The sequence below is a fragment of the Pinus tabuliformis genome, chromosome 3_2 (assembly GCF_031772625.1).
Source record: "Pinus tabuliformis cultivar Carrire ecotype Pingquan chromosome 3_2, CPIR1, whole genome shotgun sequence".
Taxonomy (NCBI): Eukaryota; Viridiplantae; Streptophyta; class Pinopsida; order Pinales; family Pinaceae; genus Pinus; species Pinus tabuliformis.
Window position 1 is genome coordinate 91,490,945 of NC_142302.1, and position 10,738 is coordinate 91,501,682.

Consider the following 10,738-nt stretch of genomic DNA (forward strand, 5'->3'; position numbering starts at 1 on the left):
ACTATTCATGTAAAAATAAAAAAAGCACATGCAGTCCTAGAGAGGATCCACTATGATGTTTATGGACCTTTCTCGACAACCTACACTGTCACACACAAATATTTTGTCACTTTTATTGATGAATTCTCACGAAAGTGTTGGATCTTATTCATGTGGAATAAAGATTAGACATTCTCTGAGTTCATAGAATTCAAGACACTAGTTGAAAACGAAGCTAGCAAGAAGGTGAAGACTCTGTTGTAGAGGTTGCAACACCCTCCAAAATTTTGGCCTGCACATAAATTTCAGAGCCTACTATGGATATTGTGATGAATTGTTCCTTAGTCACTTATTGGTAAGTTGATGATCTCAAGCTCCCCTTTTCTATCTTAAGAGTTGTTTATGCTTTTATCTTTACATAGAATGTGTCATCTTTGGGCATGGGGGTAATCGCTTGTCATGCAAAGGGAGGTTTGTTTTCCTACAAGCCGAAATATTTATGAGAATGAGACATGTTTAGCACTCATTTCTCACACTCTTACACAAGTGCTGCCTTTATCCTCCCAAAGTCTATAATCGAAGCCACACTTGTCGTAAGCTTCCACAAAGGTTGTTGCATTAAGTGAAGTATGTGTTATGTATTCTGGATGGTCTATGTTGTATCGATAAGTTTTCAAGTGTGTGATCGTAGTGAAGTTTTATCACTATTCACATAAGTTCCATTGATCCCACACTTAGCTAAATTTTTGAGTTTCCTTAGCAACCTAGCCTCATCCAACTTTCCTGAACTACACACTTCACATATGTAACCCTCAAGCTTTTCCATTGCTTGTTCAAACCGTGTAATGTGCAAAAATCCCAACCTCCCTTACCATTCAAAAATGCGTAGTTCTTTCCTCCAGTGTCCTTCCCTCAGTCAGAACCCACTGTCTCCAAAAATTGTGTAGTTTTGTCCCTTGACTACCCAGTCTGCCTTGCAGCCTGAAATTGCATAGATGTGTCCTCCCAGGGCCTCATCCCAAGTAGGGCCACGAAGAAAGATGACATGATAGATGACTCTCAAGGAGCTGAGGAGAAAAATAAGCAGACCAAGAAACCCAAGGTATGATAGAATATTAGGACCGCATGAAGACTCCATCTGATGCATAACCCTTTGGAGGCTAGGTATGGAAAACAAAGCACGTCTTTTGAAATACACCTCTTAATGTAGCTTAAAAGTTTTCTTATCATTGTCATATCATTCCGTCTTCAATGACATTCATGGTTGCAAGAACTGAAAGTCATTCCATGTGTTTGATCTATGTGTTTTTTTCCCTTTCGCTTGTTTATTACATAGCTTAGAAGATGAAGAGTATTACCACTTGTTTGTTTAAGCTACTGAGGTTGTGACCAACATGATCTTAAGACTAACCAGGAAAGATGCAAGGAATCCTAAGTGGGATGAAAGATGTTTGATGATATGTATGTAGTCAGTACACTCCTATGCATTACTCCTTTGCATTAATCCTTGCTTTTTATCTTGCATGTACCCTCACCGCTTGTCAGATTTTGCTACCTGCTACTGACAATCTCTTAGTTCTTTCCTGACAAAGCAGGTGAAGGAATTTCCTTCAACCTGATTTCTTCAAGGCTCTTCATAGAAATTATAGAGCTAAGAGAAATAGATGTGGAATCTCACTATCAAACTCTTGAAAATACTTTGCATGTTCAAATATATCCAAACAATTAAGCTACCACTCAACAACATTGTCAATCTTGGAAGACTCAAGAAAGATGACATCTCTAGATATTATAAACTTCTTATTCACTTCATCATAGAGATGGTATGCTTTGGAGGTATGAGTACCCAAAGAAGATACACTTGTGACTCCTTGCACTGAGTTTTCTTATCTGTTCACGAGGTATGAAGGCATAATATGAGGAACCAAAAACCCTGGGATGCCTCACCGAAGGAATGTGGCCATACCACATTTCACAGGGAGTCTTGTTTCTAATAGCAAGAGTTGGACACCTATTATTTATATACACAACACATAGAACCACATCAACCCAAAACCTTATGAACTTAACATGTGAACTATGCCAAGTTCATAGTGAAAGTAATACATTCCAATGAACTATTTGTTGAAAAATGCAGCAAGAAATTATCAATTTGATTTTTCCCTGATTAAATTGAAAAAATTCAAATTTCCACATCAACGGAAAACTTGGATGATGTTAACTTGTGTGACATGGCTTGTGTCACCTAGTTTACTCAATAAATTCGAGTTCGAGGAGTTGGAGTTCATTTCTGCATATGTGATTGCTAACATGTGGTAATAAAGGTCAATTATCTCAAGTTTTTGTGAGTTAAACTAGTTCTAACTTTTGGAGGAAGTAGTGGAAGGCCATTTAAGCAGTGGGACTTCAGTCAAACTCGGTGATCATCTAGTTAACTGATCAATCAACCCAAAATAGTTGGGGCATGAAGAGAATTCAAGTCACCTAAAATTGGTGGAGATTCAAAGGTAGTTTTAATTTCTTGTAGCTCACATAGTTGCAAGAACTTGCTATAAACATAGTGGATGAGGTAGCTTGATTAGGAGTTTCTTGTGAAATTAGAGAGTGAATGATTGTTGGTAGCATTAATAGCCTACCAGCAATTTGTTTTGCACCACAATTCAATGTTTTGGGCATGGTTTTTGAGGGTGGATATTTTTTTTATGCTTTTTGGTCATGCACATCCTCACTAAGTATCTTGGGAGGTCTGTAATAGTTCCTTGCATGCACATCCTCACTAAGTATCTTTTGGGATGTTTGTACTAGGTCCTTGTAAATTTTTGTTTGCCAAGGCTTAACTACTTATGATCTTAGGTGCTCACAACAATTCGACAGTTTATGGCACTTTCCAAATCACCATTCCTGAAAGGATCCAACAAAACGACTTCACAGGAAGATGAGAAGGGAAAACACTTATTGGAACTAGCCTAGAACTAGTGGAATAGGTTGGTCCCAATGGTTTTATAGTTGTACTAGTCTAGCTTGGTGGTTCAGATTGGCTAAGGTTGGTCTTGTATTGAACTGACCTTAAAACACCAAATTCACTAGTTATCTAATAAACTGACCAATTCTGAAGAATGTAGTGCAACATAGCTAATGACCACCAAATAATATATTTTTAATAAAAAAACACTGAGAAGGAAAAAAAAATTATTAACTCCAGGGCCCTACAAAACCCAACCCTAGTAATTAATGGTAATATTTAATTTTTAAAGTTAAAGTAAAAGTTGACATTCTCCTTATCTTTCCTTTTTGAAAAGGAAAGATAAGGATAATGTCAGATTTTACTTAAATTTTTAATATTAACATTAATTGTTTCGAGTTGTTTCAGAGTGGTTCCAACTTCATTCAATTTTGAGAAAGTCAAATTTTAGATCCCATTCAAAATTTAGTGGTTATTGTTTGAACTGCTTCTTTATAATGAATCCTAGACTTTGACTTCCAATTCTTCAGGTGTAGTTATTGCATAATCATATTCCTCGTCAGACTTTGCAACAAAAGTTGATCTTTAATCCATTGCAAGAACTTGACCTAGCATAGGGAACCATCAGTTACCCCTCTCAAGATGGTCCCATATCCCCTCAAGAGCTATCCATAAAGAGCTATACAATACAAAAGAACCACTAGCATATGTAGTGTTGATTTCGGTTGTCCCTAGTTCATATGGTGTTACATATTCTCCCTCGCAGGTATGGGCACCCACGAGATCATCAAATAAATCGGCCCTCTCATCCCATTCGTGGATTTCCTGTCAATCACCACATCTCAACATGCAATCAATGCATTAGTTATAATCATAGTATCAGAGAAATAGTCTAGATGCCAACACTTTCATTTCATCCTAATAACATAAAGTGATTGTTATCACAACATTTTGAATAGTAAAGATCTGCATACTCTTGAATGTCATAAAATTTTCATGCAATTACCCCATGTTTCACATCATAAAATACTCTCATAAGTTATAACATCAACATATCAGCATCAAGGATATATCATGACATCTCATAATAAATGAACTACATGTCAATTTACATCATGATCCCTATGCATATCATATACATCATGAGAATTCAACATCATTATTATAACAAATAAATAAATAAGTACGACATATACATCATTAACCTCTCAATATAACTATATACATTTACCACATACCATCATATCATGAAAAATCGTTAATATGAGAATCATCTCAATACTTATCAAATATAGAACAACAATACACTATAAGCATTCTTATCATGAATTAATTTCATTTACTTGTATAAACAGTTCAAAATCCCTCTAGGATTTATGTGAGGATGTGGTCCAACCCTGAACAAGATTATGTTATCCCATGAGTACTATTAGTGTCATGTTTTCATCAAGGTACCAATTACTTTTTCAATAGACATTTCATGTTCTTTCTATTAGGAAGTTAACCATTACATCATAGGTATACTCATCGAAGTACATCATTAAATTTCAAATGAGTCTCATCATCTTGAGCCTTAACCTCTTGTCAAATATTCTTCCTTCCCCAAGTAAATTTGAGTCAAATTCAATGTTAAGATATTATCGTTTGCACAATCATTTAAATCATCAATATCATGTTAAAATTCCATGATCACTATACATATTGTGCTTATCCAAATGGAACACATACATGAGGTCATCCTTATTTAAGTCTTAGGTTATGCTTAATCCACCTGCATGAAGGCTTAAACCATTGTTATGCTTCCATTGTAGCCCAGTAGGTCAAGATACTTGGTTCTTACTAGAGCAGCTTGGGTTCAAGTCCCCACAATTGAAATGATGTGCTTGTTGTCCCCTAGTGATTTATCCATCACTTGCATGATTTTCATTGTGAATCTTGGCTTATCTCATCAAGTTCCCACTTGATATCTTTTATCATAGATTCATCCATCTTCAAGTTAGACTAGGGATTCTTCCACCTTAATTTTCACTCGTTAAATCTTTAGTTTATAGTTTGAAATGCTTGGAACCACTACCACCATTAAAAACCATGAATGATTTGGTATGCCTAATATGTTTGACAATAAATTCTTTATCGATAATCAATTTACACTTAAATTTCTTATTAACTCAAAATACCCCACACACAATATATTAAAAATAATAATAATAATATAAATATTCACACTTCCAATAAATAATAAAGTAAAATAACAACTTATCAATTTCAACATAATATTTTAATATTAAATAAAAAAATTCAATTTTTATTACTCATTTCAACATAATACTTTAATAATAATTAAACAAATTTAAGCTCTATTATCTAATTTATTAAATGACTAAATCCAAATTATATAAATTCCTTCTCATTTCTGAAAACTTGGTGAGTCATTTTTATACTATACTTAATACATGTTTTATATAATAAAATAACACTCATTTTATATATATATATATATATATATATATATATATATATATATATATATATATATAAACCTTTACTTCTAATTTTAAAATTTAATTTAAATATATTTTCATAATACCACATCTTATAAATCCTATTTTTTCTAATAAAAAATTATAGTCATCCATAAATATTAACTATAATCTCAACCCATTATATACTTTATGTTAACGAGTTATATGAATTACATGGTGTCCATTATATTGTTTTAATATTAATGTATATGTATATTATCACTTCCGTTAAATATAAGCACTAATTTTAATAACCTTAATGTGTTAAGGTTAACACATGAAACCTATTAAGTTTTTTCCTTTAAAAACTCATCTTGCCTTAAAGCAGCCTCTCCATCTCTCGTCTTTCACATTCTCCCATGTGCTTGACACCTCTTTTCTCTCTACCTTATTATCATATATATCTTAATGACTTCAGCGTTGTGATGTTTATTACTTGTATGGTTATACGTGGAGAATTCACCAATATGGCAGATAAATAATTTGGCATTTAGCAAATTGGCGGGGTATATAAAACAAAAAATATTTTTTTTATCACTAGTTTTGTCTCTCTTATTTACTTTTTCTTAGCGAATTCCTATAAGTGTTTTTGTTGAGTCTATTTTTGACGCTCACGACGGTTTTGATTCGGCTTTTGGAAGTACATTGGACTTTGACTAAATCGCATTTTGGGGCTCATCTTAGCATTCTGAGGTTTTGTCGATCTTGAGGATGCGACAATGTTCACCGTTGATTGCTTTAAGCATATGGAGGAGGATTAACTAGATTTGCCTTCATAAGTGAATATTTGCCACTAATGCAACCAATGTTTTCCACATAGAAAATCTTAGTCAACACAATATGAATTATGTAATTCCCCAACACCACAACCTGAAAAACGAGTGATGATAAATAGAAAAACATGTATTGCAATAAAATTTATTATGAAAGTGTAAGCTCCCCAGGAAAATATCATATAGAAGTACGATAAAGCATTTAATGGTGACGTTTCCTTATCCGAATTGGATTTTGGAAAGCCTACAGTCAAGGCGTTTGGATTTCTTTTCTGACCTCTAAAGCAGTTACGAGGCAAACGAGCCCCTGGCCTCGCCAGACATCTCGTTAAGACCACAATCTCATGATGTACTATCCTAACCCCATTTCTAAAGAATAATATATATATATATATATATATATATATATATATATATATATATATATTCATAAGGCTTTGCATACCCAGGATTACTGTTTGGAAGTATATTTACAATTTCCTATGATTCATTTACCTTATGTCACTTTATGCACGTCAATTTTCATACAGGTATGGTTTAAGGGATTAGCGTACTGGTTTTTAACTTTAATAAAAATCTTTGTATGGTTTGGATGCATGTTAACCACGTGGCAATGGTTCTGGGGTTAACTTTACGTTTTCCCTTTAGCCATCACGTGGCACCCCTTATCCATTACTCTGAGAATTATCTCCTACTCTGCTTCATATTGTAGGAGGCCGGCAGGTTGTCCAGTCTTTTCGCCTTGCATCAACAGTGGAGGGCACACTTCGTAATCCAATGGTGGCAGATCGTCTCTGCGGGCTGCCTACTAAACTAACGCTTTCCTTGGGTGATGGGATCATGTTTTTGGGAACTTTCTCTGCGGCTTTGCTCTGGTTCAGTCCATGCGTTCCGTCTCGGGGAGCCTAGCTCACAAACCCTATTCAAATTCTGGAGGATTCGTTTCCAAACCCTTTAGGTAGATAACCGCACAATGTCTTGTTCCTTCTGTAACCTTTTGGATATGCTTTCTTTTCGATTTACTAATAAACTTCTCGATTATGCTCATGCATCATGCGTCTGTAGGGTTATTCGGCAATGGGGTCGTCCTACAACACTAGAACGAGTGTTGTTCATTTGTTGGCCAGAGTTTTCTTCAGTGGTAAGTGTCTTGGCAAGCACGAGGATAAATTCCTTGAGTTTTTGTTTTACTGCGGTTTGCATTACTTCTATTGTTGTCTAACATGTGCTATTCGGGTTGCTCCTTGTACATATTAGGCACCCGTTCCTCACACGGCCTAAAGACTAAGGAAAACCCCACCCCCGTTCTGTTCCGAGTTCCAGGTATGGGGAATCCTACCAGCTGCGACTATGTATGTTTTGCTTCAGAGTTTTTCTTATGTTTAGAGGAGGGTAACCCTCTAGGTCACCTTTATTTTTTATTTAACCAGGGTGGGGAGGGTTATTCGTTCCCTCGAGGCTCCAGTTACCATGGACATGACAAATGTAATTTTAGACTCTTGAATTTGGATGTCTGACTGCAATTCCTCTGCTCGGACAATTGGAACTGTATATATATTTTAAAGCACACCTGTGCTTATTTTGCTCACGGCATATTGGGCTCCTTGCTTGTTGGACTATAATTTATTGTGAGGGTATACTACTTTTAACAACGAAATATTTTTTCCTCGTTTGTGCTTGTTTAAATGCTACCGCACCGCGGCCTTTCTGTACAGGAATTTGTACTCGTTTTTGTTTTATGAGTTCATAGTATTGTAAAGCTTTTAACTATGTCACGTTTTTTGTTTGGTTTAGCTGCACATTCCTATACAATTTATATGATGTTTTATGTAATTGACTGAAGAGGGTCTTATCCCCTAAGCTTACAACCTCCCTTGTTGAGAGGGTCCGAACCCTACCCCTCAATTACAGTGTTCTTTTGAATTAATTCCTGATTGCTTCCATGTTATTAATACTTGTATGATGGAAAGAGTTAAAACACGAACAAGATAATAACCCTACCAACCTACTATTCCATTCTATTCCAAACCCAGTTTTCCTTTTTGGGTGTTCAATTTGGCGTAGATAATGTCCACAGAGCGGGTCCCCAGCTGTGCCACTCCGCTTTCTGGCCTTCCTTATTACAGAGGAAATGCTCTACCACATCTTAACACAACCTGCAATAATCTCTGCCTTAGATTAGGGTCGATACAGTTTGCGGCAAGCAGACGTTGTTTTTTTTTTCTAATTATATACACCTATGTCTCTTAAAGAAAGGGGCTCAGCCCAAAGGCTACAAGCCATTACTGAGGAAAGTTGGTCTTGAGTTGATTCCATTCACTCGTCTAATTTGAGGTCTACCTAAGCATTTATTTGTTTCCTTCTTATTCAGTGATTGGGATTTTGTTTGTTGCAGTATTCATGGGCAATGTGAAGTTATCATGTTTGATGTTACTGCACGATTGACTTACAAGAATGTCCTAACATGGCACAGAGATCTTTGCAGGTATCTCTTTTACAGAGGGGTTGGATCTCTAAGTAGAAATGAAGGTTCATTAATTGTGTGGTGGCACGACTGCCTGAACCAATTAGCTAAATATCTCTGTGAATTTCAGGGTGTGTGAGAACATTCCTAGTGTTCTTTGTGGAAACAAGGTTGATGTGAAGAATAGGCAAGTGAAAGCTAAGAAAGTTACTTTTCATAGAAAGAATAATCTTTAGTACTATGAGATATCTACAAAAAGTAACTATAATTTTGAGAAGCCATTCCTGTACTCGGCATGGAAGCTCTCAGGGTGAGCCCTTAATCTAGTTTCTGATGCTCCCTAATATGAATGTTATATTAAAAATTTTACATTGATTATATAATGGGTTATTTTTATAGGGATCCAAACCTTCATTTTGTGGAGTCACCTGCTCTTGCTCCTCTTGAGGTTCAGATAGACCTTGCAACCCAGCAGCAGTAAGTAGAATGTTATTTTCTTATTATTTTTTGTTAACTTTTATTGAAATAATTTGTTCCATTTCTAAAAGATTGAAACTTTGGCTTACAATCTTTTATGTTGTGAGGTACGAGGCAGAACTTGTAGCAATTGTGGCCCAACCCCTTCTAGATGACGATGATGATGCTTTTGAATAGCTTTGTTAAGATGCTTTTGCATATTTAGGGATTGGCGGATTCAATTAGTTTTGTATCATTGAAGTTTTCTCTTGAGTTCCAACATTTAATTCTGATTTGTATTTGGGGCTTAGAATAGCATTATCGCATCTCTCTATATGTGATTTGGGTACTATGAAGATGTTTTCATCGGTGGAGTTGACTAAGTTATCTTAGTTCATCTCCATTACAGAGCTATTTTTATATGCCAAGATAGTTTTTTCTGTTATATACTCTTGCACATTTTGCACAAGAACATTTTGTACTCTTCAAATATTTCAAGAAAGCTCAAGTGCCTTTCGTTTTGTACTGTTGGGGGAAATTCTAGTTGCGATGATTGTTTCTTGTAATATATTATGGCTTGTTAAAACTTTCTCTGAAAATTCTAGCTATGTCTGAGGATTTATTTTAACTCTGAAATTGGTTTACATAGTTGATAATTGTGGCTATCAAGCCTGCGTGGGTATTCTTGTGGGTATGTTGTCTTTCGAACACATAAAGGTATTGCCATTTCACTAATTGGGCTCTCGATTGATTTCTGCATAAAGATTCGCATTGTCTAAATCTAAAGTCGTTTCCATTCAACAGTCTACAGATTCTTCGTTAACTATAGTAAAACTGGGATATGGAATACTTATCAAAGCTAATTTAGCATCTTAAATCAAAACTTCTGACTCCCATTTGAAGTAGATATTAAAGCTTTAGAAGATGGCACGCAGTTGAAAAGCTGACGGTAATTAAATATGCTGGCTGAACATTGCATTTATATATGGGTGGCCATGTTAAGCTCACGTGGTCTTGGAGGAAAGCATTTTATGCTCTGTATTAATGTTGGCGTGATTTAGATTTTATAGGAGTGTTCCGACATCAATTGCCAGTCCTCACTTTTATATATTTATCACTTATATTCATGCCAATGCTAGGTAACTTTGGCTTTGAAGGAAATAGTTCTATGCCATTTTATTGCTTAAGCGTCACATTTTATCTGTTGTTGGTTTGACATGCTTAATGCTCGAGCAATATTTTCTGAAGTGTTGCTTGTCTTCATGTCTGTTGGAAGAAAACCACATCAGGCATGGAAAGCTGCATTGTGATGTTGGTAATTACGGTGTGGAAATGTGAATGCTAGACTGAGCGCTCCACACACACAGCGTGTTATTATTTAGTTGGCAGAGTAAACCTACAGATTTACAGGGGTGCCAGGTTTTGTTGGAACACAAAGTAAAACTTGGGCATAAATTTAGTAATGAATTGAATCCCCTCTTGCTAAACAAAGGTAATATTAATAACCCATATGCGGTGGTTTCTATCATATAGCAATTTCGGTGGTGGTTTCTCTCATACACGAGTACTATTTATGAACTTT

At 35.4% G+C, this 10,738-nt stretch overlaps 1 pseudogene; it reads left to right on the forward strand.

The window, feature by feature from the left end:
• Positions 1-7,313: 7,313 nt before the first annotated feature.
• Positions 7,314-9,354, forward strand: LOC149179984 (GTP-binding nuclear protein Ran1B-like; annotated as a pseudogene).
• Positions 9,355-10,738: the final 1,384 nt, after the last annotated feature.